The sequence below is a fragment of the Lissotriton helveticus genome, chromosome 1_2 (assembly GCF_964261635.1).
Source record: "Lissotriton helveticus chromosome 1_2, aLisHel1.1, whole genome shotgun sequence".
NCBI classification, from domain to species: Eukaryota; Metazoa; Chordata; class Amphibia; order Caudata; family Salamandridae; genus Lissotriton; species Lissotriton helveticus.
This window is the reverse complement of record NC_136058.1, coordinates 416,613,422-416,634,230: the sequence shown is the minus strand read 5'-3', so window position 1 is coordinate 416,634,230 and position 20,809 is coordinate 416,613,422. Positions and strand designations below refer to the sequence as shown.

The 20,809-nt window shown below is 47.8% G+C and overlaps 1 long non-coding RNA gene across 1 annotated transcript in view; it reads right to left on the bottom strand.

The window, feature by feature from the left end:
- LOC144807988 (uncharacterized) overlaps positions 1 to 18,623 on the bottom strand; it is a 398,457-nt gene extending 379,834 nt beyond the window's left edge. Inside the window, exon 1 of the long non-coding RNA XR_013606553.1 lies at positions 18,545 to 18,623. This is a non-coding gene — a long non-coding RNA (uncharacterized LOC144807988). The remainder of the gene's footprint in view (positions 1 to 18,544) is intronic.
- Positions 18,624 to 20,809: the final 2,186 nt, after the last annotated feature.

The following is a 20,809-nucleotide window of genomic DNA, read 5'->3' as shown; positions in this document are numbered from 1 at the left end:
AAAGTCTACGGAAGTATCTCCCTTGGAGTGAAGGAGTCACTCCCATGCACCATACAGGTTCCGTGTAGGACCCTGTGGAGCATCAAAGACTACGGAAGTATCTCCCTTGGAGTGAAGGAGTCACTCCCATGCACCATACAGGTTCCGTGTAGGACCCTGTGGAGCATCAAAGACTACGGAAGTATCTCCCTTGGAGTGAAGGAGTCACTCCCATGCACCATACAGGTTCCGTGTAGGACCCTGTGGAGCATCAAAGACTACAGAAGTATCTCCCTTGGAGTGAAGGAGTCACTCCCATGCACCATACAGGTTCCGTGTAGGACCCTGTGGAGCATCAAAGACTACGGAAGTATCTCCCTTGGAGTGTAGGAGTCACTCCCATGCACCATACAGGTTCCGTGTAGGACCCTGTGGAGCATCAAAGTCTACGGAAGTATCTCCCTTGGAGTGAAGGAGTCACTCCCATGCACCATACAGGTTCCGTGTAGGACCCTGTGGAGCATCAAAGACTACGGAAGTATCTCCCTTGGAGTGAAGGAGTCACTCCCATGCACCATACAGGATCAGTGTAGGACCCTGTGGAGCATAAAAGACTACAGAAGTATCTCCCTTGGAGTGAAGGCGTCACTCCCCTGCACCATACAGGTTCCGTGTAGGACCCTGTGGAGCATCAAAGACTACGGAAGTATCTCCCTTGTAGTGAAGGAGTCACTCCCATGCACCAAACAGGTTCCGTGTAGGACCCTGTGGAGCATCAAAGACTACGGAAGTATCTCCCTTGTAGTGAAGGAGTCACTCCCATGCACCAAACAGGTTCCGTGTAGGACCCTGTGGAGCATCAAAGACTACGGAAGTATCTCCCTTGGAGTGAAGGAGTCACTCCCCTGCACCATACAGGTTCCGTGTAGGACCCTGTGGAGCATCAAAGACTACGGAAGTATCTCCCTTGGAGTGAAGGAGTCACTCCCCTGCACCATACAGGTTCCGTGTAGGACCCTGTGGAGCATCAAAGACTACGGAAGTATCTCCCTTGGAGTGAAGGAGTCACTCCCATGCACCATAAGGTTCTGTGTAGGGCCCTGTGGAGCATCAAAGACTACGGAAGTATCTCCCTTGGAGTGAAGGAGTCACTCCCATGCACCATACAGGTTCCGTGTAGGACCCTGTGGAGCATCAAAGACTACGGAAGTATCTCCATTGGAGTGAAGGAGTCACTCCCCTGCACCATACAGGTTCAGTGTAGGACCCTGTGGAGCATCAAAGACTACAGAAGTATCTCCCTTGGAGTGAAGGAGTCACTCCCCTGCACCATACAGGATCAGTGTAGGACCCTGTGGAGCATCAAAGACTACGGAAGTATCTCCCTTGGAGTGAAGGAGTCACTCCTCTGCATTCACAGGCATGTAACACAATTAACCATTCTGCTGATCCTGAGCTCCTGCGGATTCCGAAGGCTCCAACAACACAGGAGGCAGGTTGCCAAGTTCCCTGAGGTCGAGCTGCCCTCTCACCGAGTTTGAGGCCAGTATCCCTCGTGGGGACCGCATAACCCATACCCCTGTTCACCGCGTTCATTTGCAAGTGCATATGCTTGTTGGCATTCCCCAAATTTGTGCATTGGGGTGTCAGCCCCAACCTGTGCGCACATTTCCTACCAAGGACTTCGGCCTCCTCACACTCTTGTGCCCTAGGAACTGAGATTTTGTGAAATTGCCCGAGGTCCCCTCGCGACTCCTGTGCCTCCAGCATGTGGGTCCTCTTGAGGGTCAACACTGCTTTATTTGGGCTCCCCTGGTTGCTCCAGGCTTGCCCGGACTTCCTTTGCTCCTGGTGAGTCTCATGGTCCTTGTTGGGCCAGACCCTAACCAATCTTGACCATCTTCGTGGGTTGCCATTGCCAAGGCTTGTTGGTGTTCCCGCCGGACACTGACCCCTCAGCACTCGACATCCGGGTCAGCTCACATCTGGCTCCTGGTCGTCCTCGATGTCTCCTTGTCCCTGCAGCTGAAGAATCAAGTACCCCCTCATCTCACCAGAAGCACCCGATGTTGGACTTGGCCCGCAGGGCAGGTTCGCCCCTAAACTTTTTGCCTTATGTGTGACCCTGTGTCAGTGATTTTTGGGTCTCTGCGCACTTTCCCCTGGGTCCCAGAGTGAAAGTGCGTGCGTGTAGTATGGCTGGCCTGCCCTCCCATAGGAATGCATGGGGAATGTGTGTGTCCATGGTAGTTCCTGATGCGTGGGGAGTGCAGGCTCGAGTTTAGTATGTGTAAACTCGTGAGAGTGAATGCTGCGAGATGGTGTCTGCGGCATGTATGTGTCTAGAAGGGAAGTGCTACTTCTGGACATTGAGATATGTGTGCATGTGCTGTGAGGGTGCTGGAGCGTGATTGGCTGGAGCTGGCTGGCATGCCAGGCTCCAGGACGTCTAGATGGGTTTGCCCGGTGGTGAGTGGGAGATTAGCATGAGTGATGTGTGGGAGGAGTGTACCTGTGTCCTGGATGGGCTGGGTTTTCCCCACACAATGCTGGCTCCGCCCCCCTGTGGTGTGTCTAACGACCCTTGCCTCCCCAGTGAAAGAAATGGGTGGTTGGGCCATCAAGAGTGCTCCAAAGCCAGCTGAAACTGGTTTTCCCCCCACCCTGCATCTCAAACAAAGGGAAATACTGTATAAAAATGGGGCTGTGTCCCCACTGAAGTTGTTCTCTTCCAGGATCCTGAGGGGGCTGTTGCTGCTGCTGGGCCAGAGGACCGCCACTTGGGGTGTCTCCCTGCCTGGAGACCCAGTGTGCTGGCTCTGGGCCCAGCCTTGCCCCCTGCCTTGCTGAAGGACTCTGCTGGACCTTTATTTTACTTGCGCCTGGGAGCGCTCTATTTTGGTCCTCTAGCGCTTGGGAGCGCTTGATTTTGTCCCAGCGCTGGGAGCGCTGTATTTTGCCCCCGCAAGCGCCTGTGAGCGCTTTAATGGTGTCCTAGCGAGGGAGCGCTTTATTTTCCACATATAGCGCTTGGAGCGCTTTAGGTTTGCCTGGCGCCGCCTTGATTGCTTCGGCCGGTGCCCACCCGGCATTGATCGCCCCGTTGTGGATCAACTCGAGGGAGCCAACCCCTCGGTTGAGTCATCGTCTGCTTACATCCCACCGCTGCCACCAATGTTGGAAATGGGATCCCTGGCTGGCCAGGGCTTTCGCCAAAGTCAGTCAGAGACCACCACACCCAAGTCAGGGCAAGGGAGTTACACGCCAAGATAACCCCTACTCGCCCTCTAGGTAACGTGGCGCGAGCAGCAAGGCTAAACTTGGAGGCGATGTAAGTTAAGTATTTGCGCACGCACCCCAGCAACAACAACCAAAGGCCCACCACAAAGGAAAACTCCACACAAGGTTATATAAAAATAGCCTTTGTATTATAATAAATATACATCAGATAAAACACACATCTTGTTACACTGTGCCAACAGGCACGGGTAGAATTTACAAGGGATATTGTACAGGACAGGGCCACTTGGACCACTGTCAGGGGTATCAGCACTTTTAGAACTTTGTAGAAATAAAAATCAGTGTAGCACACAAGATAAAAATAGAGCACACCACCAGCAATCACTGGTAACAGGACCTCACTAGCACCACCTGTACTAGGGAGAAAACAACCACCTACACATCACAGTACCTGTAGGGGTGTAAAAACAAAACACGTGATGCATTAACATTCAGAGGTGTAGCAATAACATTGCGCAAAACTCAGATCAGTCACCACCTGTGACAGTCCCTGTGTCCCAATGTCAGGGGCCTAAACGTAGCAGTTGCCCACAAAGTGCTGGGCAACTGGTTCAGGGAAAGTTAGGGCAACTTTGGAGCCTCTCTGGGCTCAAGAACCGCTGCTGTGGCACTCTGGGGCAGTGGTTCTGGAAAGAAGTGCCTGAGCGAGGCTCAGGGCGCCATTTCTTGTCCAGAAGCCCAGTGAGGCCCGGGCCTGCGTCCGTGTTCTATCGCCCCAAGCAGGGAAGTCCATCACGGTGGTGATTGTTCTCCCCTGCGTTTTGGCTGGAAGGGGGTTGTGTTGGACTTGGCCCGCAGGGCAGGTTCGCCCCTAAACTTTTTGCCTTATGTGTGACCCTGTGTCAGTGATTTTTGGGTCTCTGCGCACTTTCCCCTGGGTCCCAGAGTGAAAGTGCGTGCGTGTAGTATGGCTGGCCTGCCCTCCCATAGGAATGCATGGGGAATGTGTGTGTCCATGGTAGTTCCTGATGCGTGGGGAGTGCAGGCTCGAGTTTAGTATGTGTAAACTCGTGAGAGTGAATGCTGCGAGATGGTGTCTGCGGCATGTATGTGTCTAGAAGGGAAGTGCTACTTCTGGACATTGAGATATGTGCGCATGTGCTGTGAGGGTGCTGGAGCGTGATTGGCTGAAGCTGGCTGGCATGCCAGGCTCCAGGAAGTCTAGATGGGTTTGCCCGGTGGTGAGTGGGAGATTAGCATGAGTGATGTGTGGGAGGAGTGTACCTGTGTCCTGGATGGGCTGGGTTTTCCCCACACAATGCTGGCTCCGCCCCCCTGTGGTGTGTCTAACGACCCTAGCCTCCCCAGTGAAAGAAATGGGTGGTTGGGCCATCAAGAGTGCTCCAAAGCCAGCTGAAACTGGTTTTCCCCCCACCCTGCATCTCAAACAAAGGGAAATACTGTATAAAAATGGGGCTGTGTCCCCACTGAAGTTGTTCTCTTCCAGGATCCTGAGGGGGCTGTTGCTGCTGCTGGGCCAGAGGACCGCCACTTGGGGTGTCTCCCTGCCTGGAGACCCAGTGTGCTGGCTCTGGGCCCAGCCTTGCCCCCTGCCTTGCTGAAGGACTCTGCTGGACCTTTATTTTACTTATAGCGCCTGGGAGCGCTCTATTTTGGTCCTCTAGCGCTTGGGAGCGCTTGATTTTGTCCCAGCGCTGGGAGCGCTGTATTTTGCCCCCGCAAGCGCCTGTGAGCGCTTTATTGGTGTCCTAGCGAGGGAGCGCTTTATTTTCCACATATAGCGCTTGGAGCGCTTTAGGTTTGCCTGGCGCCGCCTTGATTGCTTCGGCCGGTGCCCACCCGGCATTGATCGCCCCGTTGTGGATCAACTCGAGGGAGCCAACCCCTCGGTTGAGTCATCGTCTGCTTACATCCCACCGCTGCCACCAATGTTGGAAATGGGATCCCTGGCTGGCCAGGGCTTTCGCCAAAGTCAGTCAGAGACCACCACACCCAAGTCAGGGCAAGGGAGTTACACGCCAAGATAACCCCTACTCGCCCTCTAGGTAACGTGGCGCGAGCAGCAAGGCTAAACTTGGAGGCGATGTAAGTTAAGTATTTGCGCACGCACCCCAGCAACAACAACCAAAGGCCCACCACAAAGGAAAACTCCACACAAGGTTATATAAAAATAGCCTTTGTATTATAATAAATATACATCAGATAAAACACACATCTTGTTACACTGTGCCAACAGGCACGGGTAGAATTTACAAGGGATATTGTACAGGACAGGGCCACTTGGACCACTGTCAGGGGTATCAGCACTTTTAGAACTTTGTAGAAATAAAAATCAGTGTAGCACACAAGATAAAAATAGAGCACACCACCAGCAATCACTGGTAACAGGACCTCACTAGCACCACCTGTACTAGGGAGAAAACAACCACCTACACATCACAGTACCTGTAGGGGTGTAAAAACAAAACACATGATGCATTAACATTCAGAGGTGTAGCAATAACATTGCGCAAAACTCAGATCAGTCACCACCTGTGACAGTCCCTGTGTCCCAATGTCAGGGGCCTAAACGTAGCAGTTGCCCACAAAGTGCTGGGCAACTGGTTCAGGGAAAGTTAGGGCAACGTTGGAGCCTCTCTGGGCTCAAGAACCGCTGCTTTGGCACTCTGGGGCAGTGGTTCTGGAAAAAAGTGCCTGAGCGAGGCTCAGGGCGCCATTTTTTGTCCAGAAGCCCAGTGAGGCCCCACAGTGCCACAGCAGCGGTTCTTGAGCCCAGAGAGGCTCCAACGTTGCCCTAACTTTCCCTGAACCAGTTGCCCAGCACTTTGTGGGCAACTGCTACGTTTAGGCCCCTGACATTGGGACACAGGGACTGTCACAGGTGGTGACTGATCTGAGTTTTGCGCAATGTTATTGCTACACCTCTGAATGTTAATGCATCATGTGTTTTGTTTTTACACCCCTACAGGTACTGTGATGTGTAGGTGGTTGTTTTCTCCCTAGTACAGGTGGTGCTAGTGAGGTCCTGTTACCAGTGATTGCTGGTGGTGTGCTCTATTTTTATCTTGTGTGCTACACTGATTTTTATTTCTACAAAGTTCTAAAAGTGCTGATACCCCTGACAGTGGTCCAAGTGGCCCTGTCCTGTACAATATCCCTTGTAAATTCTACCCGTGCCTGTTGGCACAGTGTAACAAGATGTGTGTTTTATCTGATGTATATTTATTATAATACAAAGGCTATTTTTATATAACCTTGTGTGGAGTTTTCCTTTGTGGTGGGCCTTTGGTTGTTGTTGCTGGGGTGCGTGCGCAAATACTTAACTTACATCGCCTCCAAGTTTAGCCTTGCTGCTCGCGCCACGTTACCTAGAGGGCGAGTAGGGGTTATCTTGGCGTGTAACTCCCTTGCCCTGACTTGGGTGTGGTGGTCTCTGACTGACTTTGGCGAAAGCCCTGGCCAGCCAGGGATCCCATTTCCAACACCCGACATCGGTGGGCATTCGTCTCCAGAGCCCCTGGTCACTCCTGAATGACCCAAACTCTGTCCCCTTTGCTTTCAGGTTCCTTCCATCAAGAATCCACTTGTGGATTCCACTGGACATTCTTCTTCCTTCCAGCAGAGGCATTTCCTTGAAGTCTCCCATTGAGAACGACATCGTTTTCCGACACCACTTCAGCCCTATGCACCCAGCTTCCCTGGGATAGGTAACACTGGTACTACGGTATCCACGTCTCTCCAACATTCTAAGTTCCAAAGGGCTTCTTCGTAATCCACTGGGAAGGGTCCTTAATCTTTAAAAATTCAACCGCAACTCTCCCATAGAGTTGTACGGAGCACGCGTCCTCCGTGGGGTTACTATGTACTCACCTTGGGTCGTTCCTTGGGGTTGTGCGATTCTACACCCCCTAGACATTGTCTTGACTCAAGTCGTGGTTCTTATTCCACTATTTTAGTATATGGTTTGGTCTTCCCCTGGAGCCCACTGTGTATTGTGCTACTTATGATTGTTTAATTGCTAAAGTATTGCGTGCTGTGTGTTGTATCCTCAAATAGAGGATACTAGAGAGTGTTATATTAATAAATACATATTTTTATAACTACTGTGTGGTTTACCTTTCATTCAACCAATACTATAAGGTTGCATTCTGGTAAAACAAGCTGCTTAACATTCCTTCAAGACTAATCCTAACAGGTGCTCTCCACAGATACCACTTGGATAGCTTTCTAAGGTTATCATTAACCTAATTATCATAAGGGATGTTTGGACTGGAGCAAGGTGCCCACTTTAACTAGTGGACAGCATATACCAGACCAACTTCTCACATTGGTGTGCAGCCGTTGGGATTCACCCCTGCATTATTTTACCACATACATCTTTGTATTGATTAACTGGAAAACCACAAGTACTCGGTACCTATAATGCTAGCTTGGATAAGTAAGTTCTACTGAACTTGGGGTTGAGAAGTCAAGGGTTTAGCACACCTTTCCCCAACCTAAGAGAGTTTAGTTTCCCATTAGGTTAGGTAGGTGCACACACCACACCACACTTAGTATGTTTACTAAAGGAGAAACCAGTGGCTCTCTGCCCTCTAGATACCGTGAGCTTTCATTCCAGGAATTGAAAGCCCTGTGTGCCTCTAGAAAGCTGAAGACAGGGCGAGCAGCCAACACTCAACGCCTGACTGAGGTGTTACTCATAAATGACCTTAGGAAGACCCCTGGGTCAGATGAGCTGGAGAGAGTGGGTGGGTCAAGGAATGAGGACATGTCAGGAGGTGACACCTTTTATGACTTAGACTCAAACCCTGGCAGGAGGAACCTGAAGGTTCCCACCTGGACTGTTCAGATATTCCAGAGGATCAGGGAGATGGCTCAGGGGAGCCAATCTTCACCCCTCCCGGAAGAGAGCAGAGTTTACCAAGGAGATCTAGATCCCCATTTGCAGAATGAGATCGCTCATGGCACTCAGTAGGGACCTCTGTATCCAGCTAAAGGGATCACTCTTTAGATAGAGAATAACAGTTACTTGAGCTTGAGAAAGCTAGGTTTAGAGTCAGGCAAGAGCAACTGCACTTGACAAAAAGTCCCTGGAAGTCTAGAGAGCTAGAAAAAAAGTTGGGACTAGAGTCCCATGGTGGCAGCAACAGTATCCCTAGAGTTAAGAAACATTAATTTGACAACAGGAACCTGAGCAAGATTGTCCCTCTCTACCATGTTGGGGATGACATCCACAAATGGAGACCTGCTTTAGAGAGGGCATGTAAAGTACAGAGGGTCCCTCAAGAGCAGTGGGCAGCTATCTCGCGGCTCTCCTTTGCTGACAATAGAGATAAGCCCCTCACTGTTAGACAAGAAGATGCTGACAATTATTCAGTTCTGAAGAGTGCTCTCATTGATGGGTTTGGCTTAACCACTGAGCAATACAAGATTAAGTTCAGAGACACCCAGAAGGCACAGACTCAGGCCTGGGTGGACTTTGTGAACAGTGCTATTAAGGCTCTGTAAGGCTGGTTGCTTGGCAGCATGATTTTGTAGGATTGTATAATAAATTATGAGGGAGAAGATACTTAATAATTGCCAAAGTTCGTTATTGCATCAGTACCTGGTTGACTCAGATTTGACTTCTCCCCAAGAATTGGGAAAGAAGGCATATAAGTGGGTCAGAACCAGGGTGAAGCAGAAAACCCAGAACACTGGTGGTGACCAAAAGAAGCAAGATTCCAAGACTCCGGATGGGGGTTTGGAGAAAGGTAAAGATCTGAAGTCTTCATTGGGGCCCCATAAACCTAAATCTAGGGGGGAGAGGTATCACAGTCTAACAAAGGTAAAGGCAAAAATAAACCTTGGTGCTATTTATGTAAAGAAAAGACCCATTGGACAAAAGATGTCAATTGTCCAAAAGCCAAGGATTCAACTCCACCTATTACCACTGCCCCTAAGGTAACTTCACCACCTAGCACAGGTACAAGTGGTGGTACAGGGAACAAGGCAATAGTAGGGTTAACCTTGGGCTCCGAGGTGGGTTCTGTCTTAGCCAGAACTCCAGCACGGGCTGTACTTGTCTGTGATGGTGGCAAGCCCGTCTGCGCCCATCCGCTCCTGACCGGGGCCAGGGGCCAGGACCCCTGCTACTCGCAGCACGGACCTGCGATACTCGCAAACCTATTCCACAGATGTTCCTCACTGACCTCAACAGGCATGCCCCAAGCAACCACGAAGAATGCTTTAGAGCTTCTCCTGAAAACATCAAAGGACCATTCACATGCTTAAAATGCAAATGGTGCAGCCTAGCACACATAGAATCCACACCCAAAACGGTGAATAGCGGCCTAAGAACCAAATGCCTATAGTTCAGATCCCTCCACAAAAACTCCGAGGAGATCTGGAACATTATTAACGAAATGAACCCCAACTTAGTGTTTATAACTGAAACCTGGCTAGATGAGAACAACTGCCCTGATATAGCCAACGCATTCCCCCCTCCGAAATATAAAATCATATGTCAAGATAAGCAAGGGAAAAGAGGAGGGGGACTTGCAATAATATTTAGGAACAACATCAACTGCCTCCCACTCACAGTAGCCCAGCTTGATGAGCACGAATTACTAGCATTCCAAGTAGCTAAGGGTAATCACACCCTATTAGGAGGAGCAGTGATGTATAATCCCCCCGGATATCATGCAGACTTCAGCGCGAAGCTGCTCACACAACTATTCCCTGTCTGTCTCAAATACAAAAACTTTCTGGGGATCGGAGATTTTAACATTCACTTCGACAAACCAGACAGCTTAGCTGCCACACATCTAAACAATGACATGCAAATTCTCCAATTTAAACAATGGATCCAAGGTCCCACTCATAATGCAGGCCACACATTGGACCTACTGTTCTCCAACATTGAAACTACCTCGATTGAGGAGATTCAACCCGTGACATGGACGGACCACTCCCTTGTCTCCTTTTCATTTGCTCTGCCTGCGTTATCCGCTAGACCTTCTCTACCTGCACCCGACTTTTACAGACCTTGGAAACTGGTAACTCCAGAATCATTTAAACTCCACTGGCCAACAAACACCAACCTAGAACACCTAGGTACTCCCCTCACCAACAAAGGTGCTCTGAATCTAGACACGGAGATCACCCACACTTTGAACTTATGTGCCCCCTTAATCAAATCTAAATCCATAAAAAGAACCACCTCTGAAAAATGGTATACCTCAGAAATCAAAACACGTACAAAGAAATGCAAAATCAAGGCGGAGTAAGCAGAGCGGCTAGCGCCTTTCTAAACACTGCGAATATTTTAATTGTAAAATCGTGACTACAACGTTTTACATTGTTTTAAAATTTAACTCGCACATGTTGTCACTATTTTGATTGTAACCCGAACGCGCACAATTGATTGCAGAATTGTACGTTTGTCTTACCTGACACCCTAATCCCTGGTCCGCCGCGGGAAGTCCCGTTTGAAGCGGAGGGATAATAGGGTTGCTCAAGAATCCATCTGTCACTTAGCCGCCATCTTAGGTGTGGCGTGACTAGTAGGACGCGATCTAGCTGTCGCGACTTCCGCCCCACGAGCCCTACGAGCCTATTTAGCCCTATGCTCTTCCGGAAGTGCAGCGGGCGCGCCGGCAGCGCGCCAAAGGCGCGCAGTAGGCAAGCCCGTCTGCGCCCGTCCGCGCCGGGCCAGCGCCCAGGGCCCTAGCCCCTGCCCAAAACCCACTAGCTCATATGAAACATGTCTACTCCAAAGAAACGCTTATTAACCTAAGACGCAACGATTTTGAACATCTGGCTAAACCCTCTGACAGAGGCATGCCGTACACTCGCAAATGCGGACTGTGCGGCTACACAATACCTTATCTCGCATCCAGCGAACCCAATACTATACCCAGGGCAACTTCTCTCTACCCCCTGCTCCACCCCCGCACTGGTGTTTTAAACCGAATATCAAATCCTTAAAAAACATACTTCTAAATGTCAGGTCAATGCCAAAACACAAATATGAAATTGAATCCCTCATCTCAAACAACGAGATCGATCTGGCCTTCCTGACTGAAACGTGGGCCACAGATTCATCTGGGCCAGACTGGAACATCGCAGTGCCCACAGATTACTCTGTGGCACATGTGGACAGACAGGGAACCACTGGTAGAGGGGTAGCCATCATTCACCGGTCTATCTTTAAACTACACATTCTCCATCAGCCGGGACTAGAAGCAGAGGCTATATCTTTTTCGGTCAAATATAACAACCAACTTATATTTACCGGACTTCTGATATACCGACCCCCAGGACCCAGAGGTCCATTTACCAATGCCCTTCTAACCTTCCTGGAGTCCACATCAGACCATCCCACCTTTACTGTTCTGGGAGATTTTAATTTTCACCTCGAAGACAATAACTCCAATGAAACCACCACCCTTATAGATAACTTCCATAGCTACGGACTAACCCATCTAAGGGCTGGACCAACCCACACAGCTGGTCATACGCTAGATTCAATTTTTACCAATAACCACCACATCCAGATCACCTCCACTACGCCTCTCCCCTGGTCCGATCACGCTGTAATAAACTTCAACCTTGCATTTACGTTGACAAATGCAAGGAGAAAGGACCTTGTACTTCCGACTAAATCCCGTCCATGGAAAAAATTAGAAGCTACATCCCTAGCAAATACACTCAGCAGGGATCTATCCACTTTAGCTAGCACGGACAGTAACGATGGAGCCCGCAAATTTAACACCTGGCTCACACAGGCAATGGACAAGCTAGCCCCGGAAGAATCCAAAAAACCTAAGATTCGTTCAGCAACCTCACAATGGTACACCCCTGAGGTTAAATTGATAAAACTGAAATGCAGGAGGGCCGAGAGGCTGTGGCGAAATGACTACAGTTCCCAGTCTAGAAAGGAGTATACGGCCACTCTACATGATTATAAGCTCGCTATAGAGCAAGCTAAGGCTGCTTTCTATACAAAGAAAATCCAAGAGTCCGCAAACTCCTCAAAGGAATTATTTAAAACCATCACACACCTAGCTAAAAGCCGCAGAGAAACCATTTTTAAGCCTCACCGAGATTTTGTGGAAACTATAGCAAAATTCTTTCAGCAGAAAGTCCAGACAGTCTATGATGACCTTCGCTTGCTTCCCACGTGTGAAGAGGTCCCCCATGAAATAGACCAACAGCTATCAGTTCCAGAATTCCCCAAATTCTCCCAGCTTAGCTACGATCAGGTTGCCACCTTGCTCCTGCAGACTAAATCTGAGTCACCGCTAGACCCATGTCCCCCTCACATCCTACATTTGGTCCCTGAAACTATCAGCTTAGCCTTAACTCCCCTCCTTAACACTGCAATTAACTCCGGCCAATTTCCCAGCAGTTGGAGGAAGGCGTGTATCAGGCCCATCCTTAAAAAGGAGACCATGGATCCTAAGGAAGCTAAACATTACCGTCCTATATCGTGTTTGCCCCTTCCTGCTAAAATTCTTGAAACTGCAATGAATCAAGAACTTACCAAACACCTTGAAGACAGCCACCTATTAGACCTCACACAACATGGTTTCAGGGCCTGTCACTCAACGGAAACTGCTCTGATTATAGCATCTGATGACATTCGTCAAACCATGGACAAGGGAGGCAGAGCCGCTCTGATCTTATTGGATCTGACAGCGGCGTTTGACACCGTTAATCATGACGTCCTTGTAAATAGACTAACAATGATGGGCATTACACATACCGCCCTAAAATTGCTTCATTCCTTTTAGAGGCACGCATTCATCAAATTCACTGGGATGGTCTCCTTTCTAAGGAGTTCCTTCTACCATGTGGAGTCCCTCAGGGTTCGGCTTTGTCACCAACCCTTTTTAATCTCTATGTCAATCCCCTAGCTGCACTGATAAAAACCCATGGCCTGCATTTAGTCTCTTATGCCGACGACACCCAACTGGTGGTCTCACTGGCGCACACAGTAGAAGCCACAGCCACCAGTTTCAGGAACTGTATATCGGATGTTAAGTTATGGATGAACGCTCACTTCCTCAAACTTAACACTGGAAAAACGGAGGTCATCGAGTTTGGCCAAAAACCCTCCATTTGGAACGATCTATGGTGGCCCTCTGAAGCTGGCACCTGCCCGACTCCGGCCGACAAGGTCAGAAACCTCGGTTTCATAATGGATAAGGACCTTTCCTGCACAGCCCAAATAAACCAGGTCACATCGGGTTGTTTCTTTACACTTAAGGTCCTTCGAAAAATCCTGCCCAACATCCCTTTCCCCCTGAGGAAGACAGTGGTGGCAGCTCTGATCATGTCCAGGGTAGATTACTGTAACGCCCTGTACATAGGGGCCGGAGAAAAACAACTTAACCGCCTCCAGTCAATTCAAAATGCTGCGGCCAGAGTACTGCTTAACCTCCCTAAACGACATCCCACTTCTAAAGCAATTAGTGAACTACATTGGCTTCCGGTCAGGAGAAGAATTCAATTCAAGGTCATGTGCCTGGCCCACAAATCCCTTTATGGGCAGACCTCCAAACAGCTCTCTAATCTCCTTTCCCCGTACATACCTGAGCGTTCACTCAGATCCAGTTCCCAAAATCCACTGTGCATTCCTAGGACTAGGAGAGTCCGTTGGGGCGGCAGATCTTTCTCCCATCAAGTCCCAAAGCTCTGGAACAGTTTACCATACTTGCTTCGTTCCGAAAAGAGCATAGCTAAGTTTAGAAAGGCACTGAAGACCTGGCTTTTTGTGCTGCCCTAATTCCAACTTCTCTCTCTCCGTCCCACAGCGCCAAGACGCCTCGGCATAAGAGCGCTCTAAAAATAATTCAGTCTGTCAGTCAGTCAGTCAAGGAACACACCTGGAGAATGTCCCGACTAGATGCTGAAAAGTTAATCTACAAAACTGTTCTCAAAACTTACAATCATGCCATACAAAAAAGGCAAAAAGGACACACTATGCACAAAGAATCAACGAAAATAGCAACTCAACCAAAGAGCTATATAAAACCGTAAAAGAACTGTGTAAACCCGCCTGCATGTCCCAAACATTGCACCGTTCAACAGAAAACTGTGAAATGAGGAGTAATTTTTTCACAGATAAAGTAGAGAAAATCTACTCAACATTGGACCTAAACACCCCAGTGGCCCCCACTAGCAGGGGAGATTCAGACCCCCCCTTGAATAATCACGCCCAACTAAATAGCTTCACCCCAATTTCAGAAGCAGAAGTTGCCAGAACCATGAACGATATCAAATCTGGATCCCCCCTTGAATCCTGCCCACATTTTATTTTAACCGCATCGCTGCGGCGGCTATTCCGCCACAGCGCTAAGGGGGCGGGGCGGCCGCGCGGAGACCGCATGCTGGTGACGGAACCAATCCGTCACCAGCCGCGGTTGCGCTGTGCTCATGACGGAGCGGATCTGTCATGGCCCCGCCTGCTCAATAGAACGCCCAGCGCAGGCGCGGAATTCGCACCGCGCAGGAGCGGCGGCCGGGCCATGACGGAACCGCTCCGTCATCAGCACAGCGCCACCGCAGCTGATGACGGAGCGGTTCCGTCATCAGCATAGAAAGGGTTAAGACAGATCATACCCTCCCTCGCCCCAGCTATCAAGCAGCTTTTCAACAACTCCCTAGAAGCAGCAACTCTCCCAGAAACATGGAAACAAGCGATTGTGACCCCGCTGCTAAAAAAAGCAGGTACAGATGTGACAAACCCGGTCAACTACAGACCCATATCTCAACTCCTGTATCTCTCCAAAGTGTTGGTGGAGCTGATTAATAGACAGCTATCCAAATGCCTAGAATACAACAACCTACTGGACCCCTACTGGAAAAAGGGATAAATGGAAAAGCCCTTGAATGGCTCAGTTCTTTTCTGTGCAACAGAACCCAAACGGTCCAGCTAGGAGCCTTCTCATCTAAACAGAAACAACTGAAATGTGGTCTCCCGCAGGGAGCATCCCTCAGCCCCACGCTGTTCAACGCCTATGTCTCACCTCTGGCACAAATTGGGACAAAATTGGGCTTTGGGGTTTGCTCCTATGCGGATGATACACAACTTACAATCACCATAGGGAAGGGGCATGAAGATACCAAAACTAAACTTACTAGCTGCCTTACCGAAATGGCTGACTGGATGGTAGACCACTGCCTAAAGCTAAATGCAGACAAAACCAAAATCCTGCTTCTCGGAGAAGCCAAACACATCTGGGACTCTTCCTGATGGCCCTCCTCTTTAGGAGATGCCCCCACACCCAAGCACTGTGCCAAAAACCCATGTGTAACTATTGACGACACACTATCTATGCAGGCCCACGTACGAACTCTATTTGGGAAAAGCTTCACCACCCTGAAACTCCTAAAAAGGTTATTCCTGTGGATCCCCCTGGAAAGCAGGAAAACAGTCACACAGGCCCTGCTAGTCAGCAGGTTCGACTATGGCAATGTCCTTTTCGTGGGCATGCCAGACTACCTATTTAAACGTTTACAGGTGGTGCAGAATGCTGTAGAAAAACTAGTGTGCAACAAAGGCAAACACAGTTAAGCAAAGGACTGCCTAAAGCAACCCCACTGGCTGCCCATGCGTCAAAGAGCCTGCTTCAAGCTCCTTGGTCATGCTCACAGGACACTCCATGACACAGGCCCCATGATCCTTCAGAACAAAATACACTTTTATATTCCCACTAGACCACTAAGATCGCAACACCTTGCTCTGGCCGAAACAAAAAAGATAAATAAGTCTAGAACAGGAGGCCGTACCTTTTCCCATCTGGCAGCACGGCATTGGAACGAGCTCCCAGTCGAACTTAAGTTGACTAAACAGTACAACGCCTTCAGGAGAAAACTCAAAACACACGTATTCCCTAAAGACTGATATCTGGCCCTCACCCACCTACTCACTACCGTAACCCTTAGCGCCGTGACATACCCTGGGATAAATGTTGAGCTTTATAAATATATGAATAAATAAATAAATAAATAAATAAATATAAATAAATATGGTCACCTTATTTGTCAGTCCAAGTAACTTCGGAAAATGCAGGCAGCAGCCTTTGATTAATGGTAAGGAGGCCATAGCATACAGGGACACAGGTGCCAGTGTCACTATGGTGGACCCTAATCAAATCAAACTTGGTGAGATGTAGGAAGTGATCAAAGTTAACAATGTCAGGGCTGATCATTACTTGGCAGTTGTTAATTTCAGCTGGGAAGGGTTCACAGGCGCTAAAAAAATTGTGGTTAGTTCAGACCTTGGAATGCTTATTGGGCAAGGATTTAGAATCTTCAGCATGGGCTGAAGTAGACCTAAGGACTCATGCAGCAATGCTGGGCATCTCTGCAGATGTGTTTGCTGCCGACTAGGTCACAGGCCAAACAGACATCCACTGAACAGACCCTGGATCCTGGAAGAATGGACCAGGAGGGGTAAGACTGTGTCTTCCCCCCAGGCTCAGAAGGAGGACCAGTGTCTACTGAGGGAGATGATCACGGTCCCTGTGAAGGTACTGTCTCAGAGGAACTTATATCTGATCAGGTTGAGTTCTTGGGGACAGGGGGCCCTTCCAGGCCTGATCTGAGCCAGGAGCAGCAAACCTGCCCCTCTCTTGAACCCCTCAGCCAGCAAGTTGCTGCTGAGGCTGATGAGAGTGCCAGTGGGTCCCACGGATCTACTGGGATGAAGGACTCCTTTACTCAGAGGATAGAGACCCCAAGCCTGGTGTCACCAGGAGGTTGGCCATTTCTACCTCTGAAGTTTAGGGGCTTCCTACTGACACTGGCACATGACATCCCTTTAGCAGGACACCTAGGCCAAAGTAAGACTTGGGACAGGCTTGTCCCTCACTTTCATTGGCCTCACAAGTCAGAGGACACAAAAGAGTTTTGTCACTCCTGACCCACCTGCCACAGATGGCTCTTCCTGACCAGGGGGAGGTGTGAACACCTCCACCCAACAAAGGCATTATCGACCTCAAAGTGCACAGGCACTCTCCCCATGAGGACAGAACACTGTCCGGTGGTAGCAGGCTGGCTCAGGCCAGTTGGTGACCCCCCTAAGGATTGGTAGATTTTAGGGGACCCCTCTAAGGTGCACTCTGTGTGCAATTTTTAATAAATCGGACACTGCATCAGTGCAGGTTTATTATGCTGAGATGTTTGGTACCAAATATCCCATATTTCAGTGCTTCCTTCATGGAGCTGTGGCACTTGTAATGACGAGTGTCCAGCCAATGTACTTACTATAGAGCTTCCCTGGTCACTTACAAAATCCAGGAATCGACAAGGATATTGTAGGGGCATATCCAGGAATCGACAAGGATATTGTAGGGGCATATCTGCTCATGTAGATATGCCCTCTCAGGAGATATCCATAAAACATCATGCACTATAAGGCCTGCTAGAGCGGTGTCTTACCTACATCTCAGTAGAAAAAGGAAAATCCCTTGGTGGACAAAAACTTTCTTAAACTAATCTGTGTGCTCTTCACACAGATTGCAGCCCATGTATTAGAATGTACACCTAATACCAACACCATTGATTATAAGGTAAGTAAATACTATAATTTCTTTATTTTTTGTTAAAGTCAACATCCTAAACATTATAACAGTCAGTACTAAAAATTCATTGCCATTAAAAACATATGCAGTAATATTACATATACATCGAACAGTATCTCAACAATCAAGCAAAAAATATTATTCCATTAAAAAAAGTTTGAACCTAAACAATACTACACCTAAATTGCCCAAGCTAAATACTAATAGGCACTAGACCACAGGGAGAGACAAAAGACAGACACTATTTTTTGTCATGAAATCACACATCAGGGTTAACAATACTTCTTAGCTTTTCCTAAATATGCCCAATATTTCATATCTACAGGTTAGGCTATTTCCATTGATTGTGTACAATGAGGCGTCGATGGTTTATATACGATAGTTCATCTTTATCAAGACAGTTATATATGTCTCTCTTTTTATAGGCAGGGCTCGAAAAATCTGAACAATGGTACTAGTCCTGCAGGTCTAGTACCTTTAAAAGTCCCCTTGACCTAACAGTAACCTACTTCACCTCCGTCCCTGAAAGCAGAGCAAACGTGACAAGATAAAAAGATTTAAAGGCATCTTTATTGCTCATTTGGTTTGTGAGCAATAAAAAGGCCTTTAAATCTTGTTATCTTGTCACATTTGCTCCATTTTAAAAGAGGGAGAACAAGAGCTAGTATGTTTTCCTACTCGCCAGAAAAGGCGAGTAGGACCTAAAAAAAGCTCGACCTCATAAAATTTACCTCGAAATGCCAGCGGTCTTGTGGATTTGTCGAGCCCTGATAGGCACTGGTAGGTTGCCACTTTAGTTTGATTCCTGTAGAAAAACACAATTAAATAGTTGTTTTAGAAAACAAGGCAATCTCACATTGTCCCATTCTATACATTTCCTATTCAATATAGCTGTATGGACATATTCCAACTGCACATTATCTTGGGTGCACATTCCTCCTATACATTTCCTTTTTAGGTCTCGCCTGTCAATGCGCATGCGCATTGAGCAGAGCGAGACTATAGGGGCTTAAACAGAGCTTACCTACACTGGCGATTTGATGCAGTGCATGTGTAATTTTAACTCAATGCGCAAGCGCAATTAGTTAAAATGCGCGTGCACAGCATCAAATCGCCAGCTTGGTGCCGCCAGCAGCTCTTCCCGCCCCGCCCCCTGCTGCATCAAAGGCTTTGCGCTCTGCCTCAGCCCAGCCATTCTCCTCCCCTAATTACCCCCTGCTGCATCAAAGGCTTTTTCACGGCCGGCCGGCCGTGCTTTCAGTTTCACGGCCGGCCGGCCGTGTCTTCTTTTCTTTTTTTCTATATATTTTCCCTTCTCTCCCATTCACTCATTACCTCTCTCGCCCTTTCACTCGTACTCTCGTTTTCCGTCTATATCTGTCTGTCAGCCCTCTTTCTTTCTATAGTTCACCCTCGTTCTTTCTCGCTCTCATATTTATACAACTTGCTCGCTCCTCTGATTCGTCCCCCACTCTGTCCCTTCTTTTTTCTCTCTCTCAAGATACCCCCTTCTCTCCTCGTATGTCGGTCTCTCTTCTTCTGTCCGTCTCTCCCCCCACCACCGCCTCTCTTGTCCTGCCCTCGGTTATGTAAGAAGCTCTCCTTCTGATACTTTTACTTGGACAGTACCGGCACTTCTTAGAAACAATCGGGTATTTATTTATTTATTTCATGCAATTATATATTGTTCTATTTCAGAGGGGGGTGGGGTTTCTTATTTCCTCTCCCTCGCTCTTGACTTTGTTTGCCCCCTCGTCCTCCCTTCCTTGACCTCCGTCTTCAAGTGTATTGGTTGTAATTTATTCACGTTAATTAATGTTATTGTGGCTGCTATTTTCCACCTAACACTCCATCTAGGGAACAGCAGTAGTATTGCAGGCGTTACAGCAGCTTTCAAAAGGGGCATCTATCTTCGTACACTGAGCACACTTCGTCAGCTCCAGTATTTAAGGAATACTCCACTACAGTGCACCTCCCAATCGTCGCGACTCCAACTCTATTTCTACCCCTTTACATACAGTTTATGGTCCGATGGAGAAATTAATAAAGAACATTGCGGCTGCTATCAGAGAGTGGCAGCAGCAACTGGCAGCAAACCGCCTCACCACACTCCATCTAGGGACCAGCAGTAGTATTGCAGGCGTTACAGCAGCTTTCAAAAGGGGCATCTATCTTCGTACACTGAGCACACTTCGTCAGCTCCAGTATTTAAGGAATACTCCACTACAGTGCACCTCCCAATCGTCGAGACTCCAACTCTATTTCTACCCCTTTACATACAGTTTATGGTCCGATGGAAAAATTAATAAAGAACATTGCGGCTGCTATCAGAGAGTGGCAGCAGCAACTCGCAGAAAACCACCTCACCCATAACTTGTTTTTTTTGGATTTACTTTAAGCTAGTGCCTTTATAAATTACAATTACTTTCATTTAAGTATTAATTATTAGAAAAAAAATTAAAAGCCATTGTTATTTGTAAAATCAATTAATATTTCACCTCTGTTCTTGCATTTTCGTCATAATAAAATACACTGAACATATTCTTCACAAAAGTTATTTACAATAGTTTAAGCTATTGCTATTATAAATTACAAGAACTTTTATTTAAGTATTAATTATTTAAAAAAATTAAAAGCCATTTGTATTTGTTATATGAATACATGTAAGTCACGTACATACAAAACATGTTGCATTACAAATGCTATAGGTGGCGCATTTGAAAAAGTTAAAAGTATTGGCATTGTAAATGACAAAGATATTAATTTTGCTATTTTCAAGACCCACCCCCAAAAAAAATTGTCATTTACAAAACCAATAGCTCCAACTTTTCTAATGCGAGACCTATTGCATTTCCAATGCTTGTTAAACATAGTTGTATGAACATATTCCAACTACGCATTTCTTGGGTACACATTCCTCACTAGCTAGAAAACCATTCTTAAGGGATCTTGTCTCCTATCTTTATTTATACAATATTGTCACAACTATATTTGAT